The sequence below is a fragment of the Lynx canadensis genome, chromosome C1 (genome assembly GCF_007474595.2).
Source record: "Lynx canadensis isolate LIC74 chromosome C1, mLynCan4.pri.v2, whole genome shotgun sequence".
In the NCBI taxonomy this organism is placed as follows: domain Eukaryota; kingdom Metazoa; phylum Chordata; class Mammalia; order Carnivora; family Felidae; genus Lynx; species Lynx canadensis.
The window spans coordinates 104,163,748-104,170,033 of NC_044310.1; the positions used below are offsets into that span (position 1 = coordinate 104,163,748).

Below are 6,286 nucleotides of genomic sequence, written 5' to 3' on the forward strand. Positions count from 1 at the left end.
AGGAAGGGAAGGGAAGGGAAGGGGGAAGGGAAGGGGGGAAGGGAAGGGGGGGGGGAGGGGGGAAGGGAAGGGGAGGGGGAAGGGGGAAGGGAAGGGGGAAGGGAAGGGGGAAGGGGGAAGGGAAGGTGAAAGGGAAGGGGGAAGGGAAGGGGGAAGGGAAGGGGGAAGGGAATGGGGGAGGGAAGGGGGAAGGGAAGGGGGAAGGGAAGGGGAAGGGAAGGGGGAAGGGCAGGGGGCAGGGAAGGGAGGCAGGGGAGGGAAGGGGAAGGAAGGAAGGGGAAGGGAAGGGGGAAGGGACGTGGGAAGGGAGGTGGAAGGGTAAGGGAATTTGTTGTTCTTTTTCCTTGCATTTACTTTCCTTTTTCCTTGACTTTTTCCTTTCCTTTCCTTTCCTTTCCTTTCCTTTCCTTTCCTTTCCTTTCCTCTGGCATTGGCCTGGAAAGATAACACCTTCATCTTTATCCCCCAGACCATTGCTAACGGGGGGGAGGGGGAGGGAACCTCTGGAACTTAGAAAAACCTTTTATTTAAGCCTAGGACAAAATCTCATTCTGCCCCTAGCTTGTCACAAGCAAAATGAGCCATCTCATTGGCCGAATCCCTGTTTACATTGTGAGTTAGAGAGGACCTACCAGGAGGCTTTCATGAGTCAGGATTCACTCTTACTGGCAGATCCCTGCTCCCTGACAAGGGATAAAAATAAATGAGGCTATCTATGATCAGGAACTTCTTAATTCTTAAAGTTATTGCAGAATCTGCTAAAGCAGTAATTGCCCAGCAAAGATCCTTAGACTCTCTGGCCAAAGTTGTTTTTAAAAAAAAAAAAAAAAAAAATTAATGTTTATTTATTTTTGAGAGAGACAGAGCGTGAGTGGGGGAGGGACAGAGAGAGGGGGAGAGCCAGAATCTGAAGCAGGCTCCAGGCTCCGAGCTGTCAGCACAGAGCCAGACGCGGGGCTCGACGTGGGGCTCGAACCCCCGGACCGCAAGGTCATGACCTGAGCCGAAGTGGGACGCTCAACCGACTGAGCCACTGGGCCACCCAGCCACCCCCAAAATGGTTCTTGATAATAAATAGCTCTTGATTATTTTTTAGCGGAGCAAAGAGGTGTCTGTGCTGTGGCCAGCACCACCTGCTACACCTGGATTAACACCTCTGGGGCAGTGAAAACTCAAGATATGTTTTCCTCAACACCCTCCCCTCCGCCTCTTCTTAGCAGAGGTCCTGTGAGCACATGGCAAGAGGGGGCTGCCTATAAGCCATGACAAGAGGCCTCGGAAGGAAGCTGTAGGGGAGGCTAAACTCTTTCCCCTACCCTCTTAAGGCCTCAGGCTGGGCCTCAGCATTAAGTTGACATAAAACAGATTAGCAGGAGAAGAACATAGACATCCTTCCCATGCACATGGGAGCTTTCAAGGAAGAAGAAAGACCCAAAAAGTACTTAGACCTAAGTGGTCATGTACTAGGTGCGGCAAAGAGTAGTAATTATGAAAAGGAACCAAGATATACGAGGAGGCAAAAGACAGATCAGGGTTATTTTAACAAGGTCTGTTTGTATAGATTTCTCTCAGCCTCGACTTCCTAAATCTGGTGACAAGAACCTTTCTCTCCTCCTGGTATAGGGAGGGCATCTTTCCCATGGCAATTTTATCTTCTGCTCTTAGGAAGAGGAAAGGAGGTCAGAGCACTCTTGCATCTATTTTTCAAGCATGCCCTTCGCTGAAAATAATCCTTAAGCCAAAGTGGCCTATTTGGGGGTAGCATATTTGGCCGGATTTGAAACCTACCCTGATGGCACCTGGATCTTGGACTTCCCACCCTCCAGAACTGTGAGAAATAAATTGCTGTTGTTTAAGGCAGTCTGTGGTGTTCTGTTAGAACAGTCTGAGCATGCCAGTATACCCATCCACAATGCCAGGACTTGGTAATTGATAATTTCTCTCGTGTTTGTTCCTGCTTCCAACTTAGGACCAACCAGAGAAAGCCAGGTATGCACCCCCACCAACCTCACAGGATACCTCTAAATTCTAGTCAGCCAGTGTGAAAATTAAGAATGGGAAACCTCACTAGAATGGAGTTGGGAGGCCAGAAGGGGGAGCTATACCACTCAACATGAATTACAGGAAGAATTGCCAATTGTAGACCCCAACAGAAGAATTCTCAACGGGAAAGAGTCATCAATGACAGGCCCCAATAGGAAGAAGAATGTTTATTGCATCTCCTACAAGAAATTGACGACCACCCCCCCTCCCCCCTCCCTCCCCGCCGAGGGAGCCAATGAGAAACAGTCATCACCCTGAACTCTTGCTTTTCTCCGATGGACTTTACTTCAAAACAGCCTCTCTCAACTGCCTCCTTCTCCTCCATCTAGTGATATTCCCCTCCTTTGTTTATTCAGCTTGCCTGTGGCTCTGCCATAGCATGAATGTCCTGGATTGCATTTCTCTGCTGTTCCCAAATAAGCCCATTTTTGCTGGGAAAATAACTTTTCTTTTTAAGGTTAATACCTGCCTACAGCTTACCCATGCCAACGGCCTCCAATGAGGGCACACCTGAAGCCTTCCCATTTTTCTACTGTAAAGTTCTCCCACTCCTCTGCCTTCCTTTCATTTCAGTCTCTGCAAAAACGCAAGCCCTGAATAAATAAGCCTTTGCTCTTCTTGCTTGGCTTTTGCTTTTTAACAGGAGCGTCACTGTAGGGTTGGCAAGGACTCCCTCGTTGACTAACTTAAGTCAGGCTCCTGGGGCCCTCAGTTAGTCCTAGTCCTCAGCCTTCCAAGCCCAGTTCCAGCAAGAATCCCCCCATCCTTGATATCTAAACAAGTTCCTTGTAGCAATTTTCCAGTCACTGACTCCCTCACTCTTTCCTTTGGCTGTAAATCCACGGTTCTCCTTGCCGTCTTTGGGAGTTGCCCTCGGTTTTATATTGAAGTTTGTTTCCCCGACTGCAGTATCTAAAGCCAAATCTCTCCAGGCAATCCCTTACAGGCTGATGCCACGTCTTTCCTCTCAGGCTGTTAGCGAGTCCAAGCTCCTCCTGCTCCCTGTGTGACAGGCAAATGGAGAGGCAAGATGTGGGGACAAAGAAAGCGACTTTATTCAGAAATCCAGCAAACCGAGGAAATGGTGGACTATTCTCCCAAAGAACCATCTCCTCTTGGCATGAAATCCATGTTTCTTTTATGTTGGCAAAAGGGGGAAGTGGGAGGGGGCTGCAGTCAAAAGGTGGCTGACATCTGCAGACATCTGAGGGAGGCCGTGTAGGTTTTTTGTCCTTGGTCAGTTGATCTCTGTGTACAGGAATCTGGTCATGTCGATCCTGTACATCTTAAAACAGAGCATAGTCCTTTCTGTACCTACTTCCTCGTCTCCTCAGGTGAGGTAGATTTCAGGTGCAAAGCAGATTTTGCAAATCTTAGCTGTCACATGCCCAGTGTAGAGCTAAGCAAGCAGATAATTCTAAGCTGTAAGATGCAGCAGCAAGGGAAATAGAAGCAATATGGAGTCGGACATGGTGTTTCTGTTACAAGGCTGGTCAGGTTCTCCGGAAAGTATTTCTTCACTCGCACCTGGACAGCGCGTCTGGCTGCCAGGATTCAGGGAATGGGGTCTGGATCAAACTTGATTCACATTCAGTTGCGACACTGTCACCTAATCCCTGTTGCCATGTCCTTCAGTGGCCTCAGTGGCCACAGAGCCCTTGCTTTACCGTTTCCAGAGGAGAACTTTTCAGTAAATGTTTTGTGATTTGAGCAACAGAATAGAATCTACTTTTAACGTTCACATAGCCTTGAAGCTGGGTTTCCAGCCTGGAACACCAATAGGGGTTAAAAACAGAAGGGTTGGTTTGCAGTCACCTGGCTGTTGTGTCTAGTTTCATAAATTCAGTTTCTTTCGATACCGGATAGCTTCAAAAATTTTTTGAAATGCATCGCAGAGGTAACTCACCGAACTTGAAAGGAACCCTTTCCTTTGTAGTCCTAAATGTGGCGCTCTACACATTGAAAGGTAATTTTTTTTAATGTTTATTTACTTTGAGAGAGAGAGAGCGCGAGAGAGCGCGAGCGCGCACACATGTGCGCTTGTGAGTAGGGGAGGGGCAGAGAGAGACGAAGCGAGAGAACCCAAACCAAGAATCAGACCCTAAGGGGACTGAGCCACTCAGGCGCTGCAAAAGGCCTTATTTATTTAAAGAAAGGTACACAGGCGCCAGCAGCCTCCCAGACAGGTTCCCCGCCGGCCGGAGGTTCAGAACTCACACCCTCTGCCCCAGCAGGCGGGCACTTGGAGGAAAAGAGGGACAAGCCAATTTCCCCCTCCTGAGGGTTGGCTGGCTATATTGAGGAGGGGGCAAGGGCGAGGCATGGGCTGGAGGGAAGGCGCGTTCCCGTGACGTCACGGATAGGGCGTGTGCTATGTAAATAGGGGAGCGCAGGGGCTGTTGTTTCGGTAACTACCGCTTAAATAGCGTATGATCTCGCGTGCTGTGGGAGCCATTCCAGGACTGTTGGTTGCAAGTGCGTGTGCTGCGTGTGGCAAAGTCTTAGGGAGGCTCGGGGGTGTGCGGACGGAAGTGACCGTGTGTAGAGAGTGTCAGGTGTGAGAGGGTGTAGTGGGGCGGAGGAGGCGGAAGTCATACTTACCTGGCAGGGGAGATACCATGATCAGGAAGGTGGTTTTCCCAGGGCGAGGCCTATCCATTGCACTCGGGATGTGCTGACCCCTGCGATTTCCCCAAATGTGGGAAACTCGACTGCATAATTTGTGGTAGTGGGGGACTGCGTTCGCGCTCTCCCCTGAACCTTCGTCGTGGTAAAGACAGAAGAGAAGGTGCTATTCTGCGTGGTGGTGTCTTGGTTTAACCAAGCTGGTTTTGTTCCATCCGGTTCTATGCGTTGCCACGGCCCTTTGAAAACTTCTTACCTTTTTGAGTTTTGCCTTTGTTTCACCTTGTGGGTTTCCGTATTGGTGTTTTTGGGCATGGAAGTTCTGTAGTCCTGCGTGTATATTCAGGCCAAACGTGGGTTTGTTATGAATATAACACGTGTGAGGACACCGTAGTGCACGCAGTTCGCATGAACGGGTGTGTTTTTTCGTAGGTGCTTTCTTTAGTGTACAGGCTTAAAGGAACTCTTTGTGGGTGGTTCGTGCTGGGTAGGCTAAGGCCATGGTGCACACACTTCCAAAAGCTAGGGAGAAACTGCCTGTACCGTGATCCAGATTCGTTTCCGTTCGTAACATGTTTGGGCTTACGCGAGGAAGCAGCTCTGAATTTTACACATGTTATATTCCCTGCAAATCAGAACCGCAGTCAGACCTGAATCTTGGCCGGAAGCCTTGTGATCCAACCAGAAACCTACACTAGAGAGTCTTGGGAGTCAAAGGTGACCAGTTTCTCCTCTTGTGAGAGGCTGCAACTAGGCTGCCTTGCCGCGTCCTACTCTTTAAATACCTAACCTTGCCTAAGACTTCATTTTTTAAGCGTTAGTTTCCCTGTTTGGTGTCTGTCTTGCTTTTTACGCCTTAAAGCCGTTACTAGCAGTGCTCGCTTCGGCAGCACATATACTAAAGCCGTTACTAGCCAATTCCAAAGACACCACCCACTCATCCTTCCCACCCCAAAGCAGCTTTTTCTATTTCTGGCTTTGGTTTTCCCTTCCTTCCATCTCTTCTCTCAGGCTCTTTCTTGATACCTTTTATAGACACGAAAACACTAGCTCTCTCTCAGCCTCCAGTTTGCACCTGACACTCTTCAGTAGTGTGGCAAATTAGGAAGCTTCCTTAATAAGAGGGCAGCAACAATTGCAAGTAACTTTTTTTTTTTTTTTTTTTTTTTAAGCTCTCAAGTAATTTTAGATGTTCCCTGTCTGAAAATGCAGTTGCGGTGGTATATCCAACTCCGGTTTATAAGAAAACCAACCAGGTCCAGTGTTGACAGTCGTGCACATTTTGCCAATTCCCAGGATGTCTTCTTAACTTGCTCACTTCTGATCCACAGTTGTCCTGGCAAATAGAAACTACTTGACCAAAAGCAAACGGCAGGGCCATGGCGGGAAGAACCATCAAGCCTCCCTGGTGGCTACCTCAGGAACAACATTCAGAAGCTGCTGAGACCACTGGAGAGACTAGGAGCAGGAGTTGAGTTGGAGGTAGGGAGTAGAGTTGGGGAAGGGGTTGTATACAAACAAGGGCAGGTCCAAAGAAGACTAAAAAAGTACACTGGAATGCGTCTGGAGTATTGAGGACACTGAAAGTAGAAGTCGTAGGTCCTGCAGACTGACCTAG

At 48.7% G+C, this 6,286-nt stretch overlaps 1 non-coding gene across 1 annotated transcript; it reads left to right on the top strand.

Moving 5' to 3' along the window:
- The first annotated feature begins 4,636 nt into the window (after positions 1-4,636).
- On the top strand, positions 4,637-4,800 carry LOC115522669. Its single transcript, XR_003971555.1, has one exon. It is a non-coding gene; the product is annotated as a U1 spliceosomal RNA (small nuclear RNA).
- Positions 4,801-6,286: the final 1,486 nt, after the last annotated feature.